Source organism: Crocuta crocuta, unplaced genomic scaffold, assembly GCF_008692635.1.
Source record: "Crocuta crocuta isolate KB4526 unplaced genomic scaffold, BGI_CrCroc_1.0 scaffold197, whole genome shotgun sequence".
Lineage (NCBI taxonomy): Eukaryota > Metazoa > Chordata > Mammalia > Carnivora > Hyaenidae > Crocuta > Crocuta crocuta.
The window spans coordinates 9,817,245-9,828,202 of NW_027532002.1; the positions used below are offsets into that span (position 1 = coordinate 9,817,245).

Sequence of the window (10,958 nt, forward strand, 5' to 3'; positions counted from 1 at the left end):
ATCTCAGAATTTAAAAAAGACAAACCAAAACGGAAAATGAGGCAGAAAGCTGAAATTCAGTGAAAGTTGGAAACACAAATAAAATCACGGTTGAAGTTTTCCACCATTTATCACAAAAGAAAAAAAAATAGCAAAGAGAAAACGACATTTCTTTTTAAGGTGTATTAGCAGTCTAAGAAAATACTGTTGCACCGTACGAAAAAACAATGAAACCACTAACTTGGTAATCTCAACAACATATGGGCTCCATTTATGGTCATGAAATGATGCTGGGCCCCATATGGGGTTTAAAACTCAGGAACAAGAAAAAAATACATCGAATTTTAACCTCAACTATTTTGGTGGCATTTTGGAAAAGTGCTACCTTATTTATACCTTAGACTTAAGGTCTTACCTGGACACATAGGAACGGACAGTGTGGGCCTGACCTCTATCCCCCCTCATATATACACTAAGGACAGCACCGGGGAGTAGCTAAACATGACCAGAAGAAACAGAATTGAAGGAAAGAAGCCATAAAAAGCAGACACAGAAGAGAGAAGGGGACACTCGAGCAGACACGCAGGTGATACTAGACTTCCTAGCTGGTGAGATCGCTCTCCCCAGAACAACCCTACCCTCCCAGATCAAACCCAAGAATATTTTTCACACTTCTCAAATGCTCTCCTTCCTCTTTTATGCTATTAAGATTCTCTTAACTAGTGATGTGTCTGGGCTACTCCTTTTCCTCTTCTAGAAAAGCAGATAAATCTTGGGAGGNAATCTAAACATCAGTGTGAATGTGTCCAGATTGCATTCCTATTAACCAAAAGCCACCTACAGCTACTCACTCCCCTCCCCCATCCCTATCACCACGCAGAATTTTGATTAAGAGGGAAAAGAGGGGAAACCATTGGTACTTGGGGGTGTGGCGTTCTTTGGAGGCTGATGCATCCCTCAGCGCCCTGCCACAGAGCCATGAAAGACCTGAGAACACGGCCCCCTGAAGAACAGTAAAAAACACCCAGCTCTTCTTTCCTACCTTTCCTTTTTTCCTACAATTGGAAAGGTATTTTATTCAATTTCACTCATTCTAGCCCCACCCTGTGGTAAGGGGGCTTTGCAGAAGTATGACCACACTTCCCATCAAAATACTATCTTAAAAAGAGCCATCAAAAGAATAAAATAAAATAAAATAAAATAAAATATCTAGGATTAAATTTAACAAAAGAAGTACAAAGCATATACTCTAAAAACTACCAAAGATCACTGAAAGAAATTAAAGATCTAATAAGTGGGGTGGGGGAAGGGATTCCCCTGTTTATGGACAGGAAGACTTAACATTTTTAGGATGACAACTCTGCTCAAACTGATCTATAGGTTGAATGCAATCTTTATCAGAATCTCAGTTGACTTCTTTGTGCAAATTGACAAATTGATTCTAAAACTCCTGTCTAATTGCAAGGGACCCTGTAGAACCAAAATAACCCTGAAAAAGAAGAACATAGTAGCAAGACTCTCATTTCCTGATTTCAAAACTTACTACAAAGCAACAGTATTTAAGATAGTGGCACAAAAATAAACGGACAGATAAACAGAATAGAATTAACAGTCCAGAAATAAATCCATACCATTATGGCCAACTGATTTTCAACAAGGCTGTCAAAACAATTCAGTGGGGGGGGAAAAACAGTCTTTTCAACAAATGGTGCTGGGACAAATGGATATCCACAAGCAAAATAAAGCTGGACCCCTACTTTATACCATCTATAGAAATTAACTTGAAATGAATCAAAGACCTAAGTGTAAGAGCAAAGTTAAAGTTAAAAATTATGAAACTTCTAGAAGAAAATACAGAGGTAAATCTTCATGACCGGGGATTTAGCAAAAGATTCTTAGATATACCAAAAGCATACGTAACAACAACAGCATCAAAAAAACCCAAAACAGATAAATTAAACTTCATGAAAATCAAAAGTTTCATGCTTCAAAAGACACCATCAAGAAAGTGAAAAGACAATAAATGGAATGGGAGAAAATATTTACAAATCATGTACCTGATAAGAAACTAGATCTAGAATATATAAAGAGTTCATACAACTCAATAATTAAAAAAAAAAAACCCTTAAGAATCTAATATATACCCTGATGACTATAATACACTATATTATATAATTGAAATGTTCTAAAAGAGTAGAACTCTCACCAAAAAAGGGGCGGGGGATCAACAGGTGAGCTGACGGGATGTGTTAAGTAACCTGATGGGGTAATCCTTTTATATGTACACATATTATCAAATCACATCGTACCCTTTTAAGTATCTTAAAATTTTGTCAATTATGCTTTGGTAAAGCTGAAAAGATAATAAGAATAAAATATATATGTTGTATTACATTACATGTATAAATATAATAATATAAATATAAATATAATAATTGATAACTTATAAAGATGACTGATAGCTGATAATTCAAAACCAGGCAAAGGATCCTCAATAGACATTCCTCCTAGGAAAAATGGGAAATGGCCAAAAGCATACGAAAAGATGACCAATACCATTAGGGGAAAGCACATGAAAACCACAGTGAGATACCACTGCACTCCACGAGGCTGGCTAGAATCACAAAGTCCAATAGTAACAAATTTGGGTAAGGATACAGAGAAAATGGAACCCTCCTGCACTGCTAGCAGATTTGTAAAGTAGTGCAGCCACCTCAGAAAACAACCTGGCAAGTTTTCAAACCACCAAACACAGACTCACCATTTGACCCGGCAATTCTCCTAGGTGGATAAGAAAGGAAAATGTATGTCCACAGGGAAAAAATATCAGCATTATTCATAATAACCAAAAGGTGGCAATAACCCAAACGTTCATCAGTGGACAAATGGATAAACAAAATGTGGTATATCCATACAATGGAATGTTATTTGACGATAAAAAGGAATGAGGTATTGATACGTGTACAACTTGGGTAAACCTTGAAAACATCAGGTTAGAAAAGGTCCACAAAAGTCCACCTATTATACAATTCCATTCATATGAAAGTGCAGAATAGGAAACCAAGGACAGAAAATCGATTACTGGTTGCTTAGGGCTTGAGTGGGGTGGGTAGAGAGTGAAAGGGTAGAGCTTAGGGGTTCAGGGAAGTGACAGTTAAAGAGCAGTGAAATGAGGTGACGAAAACACTCTAAAATAGTTGTATGGATCTGTGAATAAACTGACACCAGTGAATAGTATACTTAGCTGGGTAAATTGTATAGTATGCAGATATTTCAATAAAGTTGTTATTTAAGTGTTAACTGAAATTCTGAGTTTGACCCATTTTATTCATGGCCCTCATGGCCCTATTCCTGCAAACCACAAAGTCTGCCAAACTGAAGGCCCTCTGGGCATCATCTACCCCTGGGGTTCTCTCACCCCAACTTGGCTCTGACCCCATCCTTGCTCTGCCATCCCCTCTTCCAACCCTTCCTCCCACGATGCCTCGGGAATGTTCTTCCTGGAGCCAGCAAGTGCCCCACATTCACACCTACCTCGACAGCACTATTCTGGCTGGGCCCTGGCCACTCTTCCCTTCCTTCGTGACCCTTCTAACCAGCACCCCATTTCTAAGGACCAGGAGAAAACCAAATTCCCCTGGTCACTACAATCTCCAGATAAAAACCTACCAACAAGTGCCTAGAACCTAGGAATGTGACCCACTCCCTCCTCCTCACTTCCTGGAATGACTTCCTTCTCTCCAGTTTTCTGCTTCTCCTTTCTACATTTTTAGGAACCTTCCTTGTGCTCTTTCCCATTTTTTCCTGATCCCTCCAAAGAGGACTTCACTCACCATAATGACCTAACACCTCTTGGTCTTGCCTTAGCCTATTCATTCCTGTGAGCTAACCTCTTACCAACAATGTCTTTACCATATGACCAAGTCCCACCCCAACAAAGAACTTCTCTTTGAAATGTAAAACTAAAAGTCTCCTCTGATTACCACAGCCCACCCATCCTTCTCTCACTTCCTCATTCTCATCCAATTTGCTCTTTCACTTGAATGAAAAACCACAACTTTGATCCTACCCTTCCTGTTCTCCCTCTGGACCGCACTTCCTCACATAGTCTCCCTCCAGTGCCCCTCATTTCCTGTTCCACTGACACACTTCTATCTGTCAACCTCCAAACACAGATCAACGTAACCTCTGTCAACCTCCATTTCTTCCTGTCCCACCTACCACTGATGAAAAATGCCATTGTCTCTATGGCTCCATCACCAGGTTAGGAGTTCCAGCTTCAGTGGGGTCCTCCAGAGTTCAGGAATCTTCCACTCGTGCCAGCAGCTTCAGACCTTCACCTCTCACCTCCAGCCACCTACCTCCTCCCAGTCTGCTACCCACCCCCCATCATCTGATAACCCTTATCTCCCATTTCATCAAAACAATAAGACCATCAGGTTTATATTCTTCATCTTGGTTCTCTGCCCCCTTGAAATCTACCCACATACTCACCCACTTCCCTCAGGCTCAAACGAAAGGATCACACGTTGCCCTGTCTTTGCGATCTTATTTCTCCTGCCTCCTCCAAGACGTTGGTTCAAGTACCCCTCACCCTTACTAACTCCAACTGCTTCCTTCCCCAACAAACAAGCTCAAGTTCCTCTTACCCCAGTGTAGATGGGCAACACTGGCTAATTCATTCAACCTATTGAAGACCAGGCACTGCTGCAGACGTCAGAGATGGGACAATGAGCAAGACACCAGGTCCCTCGTTTCGCTTACATCACAGTGGGAAGAGACGGAAAGAAGACGTGTAAACAAATAAAGAGACAAGGTAATGAACAAGCTTAATGAAGAAAACAACAGGGTGATGCAATCAAGAGTAATGCCGGGTATGTGGTGGGGACTACTTCACATGTGGATGATCCGGAAAGGCTTCTCTGAGGAAGTGACATTTGAACTGAAACCTGAAAGGAAGAGGGGGCCAGTGACAAGGCAGTCTTTCACAAGGTAGTCAACTGTCAGAGGAACATGTTTTCTTAACCACCGTGTTTAGTTCTCCTGAATGTGAAGGTGGAGAAACCAAAAGGCAAAGGAATAGCTAAGTTGTTGTTCAAGGTCCTATGGTTAAGTAGACTAGACTACCAGCCCCAAGGTCCATGGAGATAATTATCAGCACCCTAACCTGATGTCATTTTTTTTTTGATACAGTATTAATTTGAAAAGATTACACATATTTTTAAAAATCTCCAGTTTTGTTTCATAGTACTTCAAATGTGAGCCAATAAATTGCCATCTTCATGCCTCACTACTGTGAAGTTATATACAAGTCAGTCAAATATGAATTTATATTAGGGAGGCACCTGGGTGGCTCAGTCTGTTAGGTGCCTGACTCTTGATTTTGGCTCAGGTCATGATCTCAGGGTTATGGATCAAGCCCTGCATTGGGCTCCACATGGAGTATGGAGTCTGCTCAAGATTCTTTCTCTCCTGGGGGCTTCTGGGTGGCTCGGTCAGTTAAGAGTCCAACTTCGACTCAGGTCATGATCTCATGGTTCACAAGTGCGAGCCCCGTAATGGGCTCTGTGCTGACAGCTCAGAGCCTGGAGCCTGCTTCAGATTCTGTGTCTCCTTCTCTGCCGCTCTCCCACTCATACTCTGTCTCTCTCTCTCTCACTCAAAAATAAATGAAACATTAAAAAATATATATTTTAATTAAAAAAAAANCTGCCCCTCTGCTCACCCACTTGGTTCTCTCTCTCTCTCTCTCAAAAATGAGTAAAACATTTAAAATATTAAAAAAGAAAGAAAGAAAGAAAGAAAGAAAGATCCTCTCTCCTGAGGCGACTGGGTGGCTCAGTTAAGCGTCTGATTTTGGCTCAGATCATGATCTCCCAGTTGGTGAGTTCAAGCCCCGCATCAGGCTGTTTGCTGTCAGCACAGAATCTGCTTTGGATCCGGTCTCCCTCTCTCTCTGCCCCTCCCCCACTTGTGCTTGCTCTCTCTCTCTCTCAAAAATAAATAAACATTTAAAAAAATAAGATTCTCTCCCTCTTTCTCTGTCCCTCCTCCCTGCTCATGTGTGCACATGTACACTCTCTAAAATAAAAATGAATAAAATATAAATTTATATTGGGAAAACTTTGGTAGAAAGAAATTAAAAGGCAGACCCCAAAGCTAACCTTTCACTCTAAAACTGCTTCGTGAAAGAAAAGGAGAGCAGCCTTACAAGTCATCTCAGCAAGCCCTTAGGTCCCTCTGAACCTACAGAGTCCTAATCTCGTGAGTCACTGGAAACGGCCACCCTGGAATCTGTAAGTGCTACTCCACTTCTTTCCTTCATGAGGATCTAGGAGGTCAAACAATGACCACAATTTCAAGGCCTCCCAACTCGTGGGAGATCAACATGGTCATTTCTCATGGTCAGGGGAAGAGACATAAATACTAAGTGAAAGAACCCACAGAAATGTTCTCTGACCTCTGAAAGTAAATATTCTAGAGGGCTTGTCTGGCTCCATGGGAAAGGGGCAGGATCAGATCACTCGGTGCCCTCTGCCAGGGGGATTGACAAGCAGGGAGAGCTGGGAGAGAAAGCAGAGCAGGGTGACATGAGCAATGCGTGTGACCGAAATAGCCCCTGCCCCAAGCCCGTCAGAGCCGAATGTTAAAACCTGGTAAATTACAAGTGCAAAATTAAAGTGACTTGTTCAGTCCCTTAACGTAAGCTGACGCTGAACACAGAGAAGTAGAGGACAGGGAAGTCACTAGGGTGCCCAGTGATCAGCAGGCCTCGCTCACTCCTTTTCCGTGATTCCTTTCCCGCCCCGGCATAACCTGAGCAAGCTGTCAGTGCTGCATCTGTGACCCTGAGGGTGTGCTGTACACCTGGAAACATGGCCTTGACCCACGGAATCTGGCTAGGAAAGGGCTCGGGACAAAGCCTCACAAAACTGACCAAACCAAACAAAGCTTGGGGCGCCTGGGTGGCTTAGTCAGTTAAGCGTCCGACTTNTTTTTCAAACAACAGTAACCTTGTGATCTTATCAGCCATTTAAAGTCCAAAGATTAATGAAATACTAAGTAGGCAAAAAAAAATGCAGGCGGCTGGGGAGTGGGAAAAAAAACCCAAACTGGCTTTGTCCTAGCAGATGCAACAGTCAGGTTCTCTGTGAAAATGCCTGGACTGAAGCGAAAGTCAAGATTTAAAACGGGTTAAGTTGTTCCCTTCACAAATCTGAAAAGCGTAAGCTAGCTGGGGGAATCATCATGCCCGTGAACTAGCCAGTCACGTGGCTCTGGCCTGGGCACTGCTCTGCCTACCTCAAAGGCACAGGAGACTGGACTCCACGTGACTCAGGCCAGTGTTTACACCTTGACCCTAACCGGAATACAGGGTTACGGACTTCAAAGTCTAGAGCTCACCCACCCTCCAACCCAGCATCCCTACTTCTAGGAAGGGATTTATGAAAAAAACCAGCAGCCGGGTGCAAAGTCACATCTGTGATGCTGTAGCCATGCTCATCACTGGAGAAACTGTGACGTGAATGCTCACTGGTAAAGGAAGGATTAAATAGAGTAAGGCGCATTCATGGTATACCTTGCAGGTGTTCAAAAAGAGGGGAGGGGATCTGTAAGCGAGGAGACAGGGGACTATCCCCGATGCACAAAGTGGGGATGACAAATTGCAGAATGATATGTAGTGTGATCCCGTTGTTTAAGTGTGTACGTTGTCAAAAAGAAAACCACAGACCCAAAATGGAGTCACAGACGGAAGGCCACGCCACCGGCAGGGGTGGGGTTAACACCTAACCTAAATGCAGTTTAAACCTCCCCGAGAAATGTAGTCTTAACCGGTCAGTCAGGAATTTTCTGGTCAGCAACCAGCCTCTTCCTCCAAAGCTAAGGTAATCTGCAGGTAATACCTCCACTCTTCCCAAGGGAAAATGACTTTGCCTGAAGCAATCATTTCATTTGCTAACAACTTCCCTGTCCGACCCTCCTGCCTTTAAAAACCTTCCATTTTTACAATTCCTCGGAGCATCTCTCTACTTGCTAAATGGGGTGCTGACCAGTTGAATTTCATTTTTTAACCACATACATATGTATACACTTAAATGCCCAGAGATGCACTGCAAAAGATTCCAGAGGACATGTGCCAAAGTGAGTGCAGCTGAGGTCTGGGGGGCGGGGGTAGCGGGGAGACCAGGGGGAGACCAGTGTTTTTAGCTTATACACTCCTGGATTGTTAAGAACTCTCATTCTTAAAAATGAGACTTTGTGATTTGAATGTATATAAATACAGATAGCGTATATAAATATATAAAATCAACTAGACCTCCCTGGGCATCTTTAGTTCTCTTTTGCTGAATCAGAAAATCCCAATTACTGGGAAAGGAAAGAAGGCCTGGAGGACTGAACACTCCCCTTTCCCCAGAAGCGTTTGCTATTTCTCCCTCGTTTAGCTGACACATCGGGCCATATTTGTATTCAGTTCTGATTCATCAAAAATGAGGAGAGGGCATGAGGCAGGCTGAGGGGCAAAACACAGCTAGCACCCTCATCCCCACCCCCCACCCCACCCCGTCCAGGTGGGACAGGTATGATATTGCTTGGACACTCTAGGCTACTCAAAACCAGGACAGGACCCAAAAAAGGTTAAACTGGTAAGAATGCCACCAGTTTACCAGAAAAAGGCCTAAAGTCCAGGAACTCCCTACTGTCTTAGCGTTCATGCTTTGCTAGAGGGAAAAACAACCTTAGCTTGACAATAAATAGCCAGGCTGCCAGTAAGTCTTTAACATGTAGAAGTCTCTTTGGGAAACTCCCTCCTGGATTTTATCTCCATAAAACAGTCACCCCCACCCCCCAACCCCAGTGCAGCTCCTCTTGCCCACGGGTCCTGTCCCGGTGCTTTCATAAAATCACCTTTTTGCACCAAAGACATCTTCAAGAATTCTTTCTTGGCAGTCGGCTTCGGACCCCAAGAACCCCCCATCACCCCAAAACTTCATCAAAAAATAATTCAGTTTTGTAATTTAGAGAGAGAATGTGAGCAGGGAAGGGGCAGAAAGGGAGAGAGAGAATCTTAATCAGACTCCACGCTGATTGAGCCCCGCCATTCTGAGCCAAAATCAAGAGTCGGACGGACACTCAACTGACCAAGCCACCCAGGCGCCCCAACAGTTAATTTTTGAAGCAGGATTCGCATTAGCAGAAAGACAAAACAGGAACTGCGGAGCAAATCCAAATGGTTTGGAAGCCAGCTCAGCCCAGCCCAAACAGGCTCCATCTAAGTCTGGGGCCAGTATCAGGCACTGACAGCCAACAGCTTACTTGGCCAAAGTCTCATTGGTATGTCTTTCCAACCCCACCCATGTTGGACCCATTTCTGAATATATTAGTTATCTCTAATTCATCCTGCCCTTGCTTCCAAATGGATGGGAGGCAGTACCCAAATAGTTGATGCAGCAAAGCTTTTAACACAGGAACTGTGATGCAGTTACGGTAAGAATGAGGAAGAAGTAAAAATGTCACTTTAAGTATAAACTCCTGATACTCATAAGCATATTTAATTTTTGGTTGATATACACTAATGCTCCTTCAGATCTATACTGTAAAACCAAGGTATAAAACAATCAGGAAAATAACCCAGAAGGACAGCGCTACAATATCCACTGCTACTGACTCAGACAATAAGTCTAAATTCAGCAAGCTTTCCCATGCTCTTCAGAGGCCACGGGCCTTTTTCTAAGCCTTTCTCTTATTTCTTATATATGTCTAATCAATCTTCTGGCACACACCTAGCTTGCTGGCACAGTGGCTTGGCAATCTTTGATGACTAGCTCAAAAGGTGGCATGTAAGTGCTTAGAGCTCATATTTGTAGTCATTCATATCTGGATTCAAATCCCCACCATGCCACTCACGGCTGTGTGACCTTGGATGACTTACTTAACTTCTCTGGTCCTCCACTTTCTTATAGGGGGAAAGGAAGAATTTTTTTTTTTTTAGTTTTTTAAATGTTTATTCATTTTTGAGAGAGAGGGGGGAGAGAGAGAGTGCAAATGGGGGAGGGGCAGACAGAGAGGGAGACAGAATCTGAAGCAGACTCCAGGCTCTGAGCTCTCAGTACAGAGCCTGATGTGGAGCTTCAAGTCATGAACTGTGAGATCATGACCCGAGCTGAAGTCAGATGCTCAACCAACTGAGCCACCCAGGTACCCCAGAAAGGATTCTTAGCAGTGCCTGTTTCATAGGGTGAGGATGAAATCAGATAATGTACTTGCTGCACTTACCAAGTGTGCAATAAAAGTTCAGTGTGACCACTGGCTGAATTCTTGGAACTTTTTTCTTCAAAATCTAAGAACAATGAAAGACACAAAAAATTGTATATTTTCAAAGAAAAGCTCGATTGGATGGCTGCATATATGCATGTATATGTCCCAGAGCAAAGAGAGAAAAGCAAAACTTGCCATTCTCCGAGGATACACAAGACCACTGCATCTTTTGGGCACCTGGGTGGCTTAGTCGGTTAAGTGTCTGACTTTGGCTCAGGTCATGATCTTACGGTTCGTGGGTTTGAGCCCCGTGTCAGGCCCTGTGCTGACAGCTAGCTCAGAGCCTGGAGCCTGCTTTAGATTCGTGTCTCTCTCTCTCTCTGACCCTCCCCTGCGCATGCTGTCTCTCTCTCTCTCTCAGAAATAATAAAACATTAAAAGAAAAAAAGACCACTGCATCTTCAGCTATAAAAAATATCCGTGCAAAACTATAAACACTGCAGCAAAGATCACAGGCCAAACAGAATATGGTACAGGTACAGAAAATGCACATTGGACTAGCTATTCATGATTGACTGCATGAGAAACAGAAACGTAGGAGATGTGCACTAACAATACTGTGTCTTAAATCCTAGTATATTACAACTGCTTCCAAGGCAGCCTTGTTATGAACATGGTTTCACACCAACAGCTCTGTATGAGCCTTTCCCACATCTTAGGGG

At 43.1% G+C, this 10,958-nt stretch overlaps 1 protein-coding gene across 4 annotated transcripts in view; it reads right to left on the reverse strand.

Moving 5' to 3' along the window:
• The window catches only part of SNX10 (sorting nexin 10), a 48,387-nt gene extending 38,112 nt beyond the window's left edge, over positions 1 to 10,275 (reverse strand). Inside the window, exon 1 of one of the 4 annotated variants that reach the window (XM_077775338.1) lies at positions 10,255 to 10,275. The gene's annotated coding sequence lies outside the window, so the exon portion shown is untranslated. The other 3 variants (XM_077775337.1, XM_077775336.1, XM_077775339.1) reach the window with 3 other exon arrangements.
• Between the last annotated feature and the right edge of the window lie 683 nt (positions 10,276 to 10,958).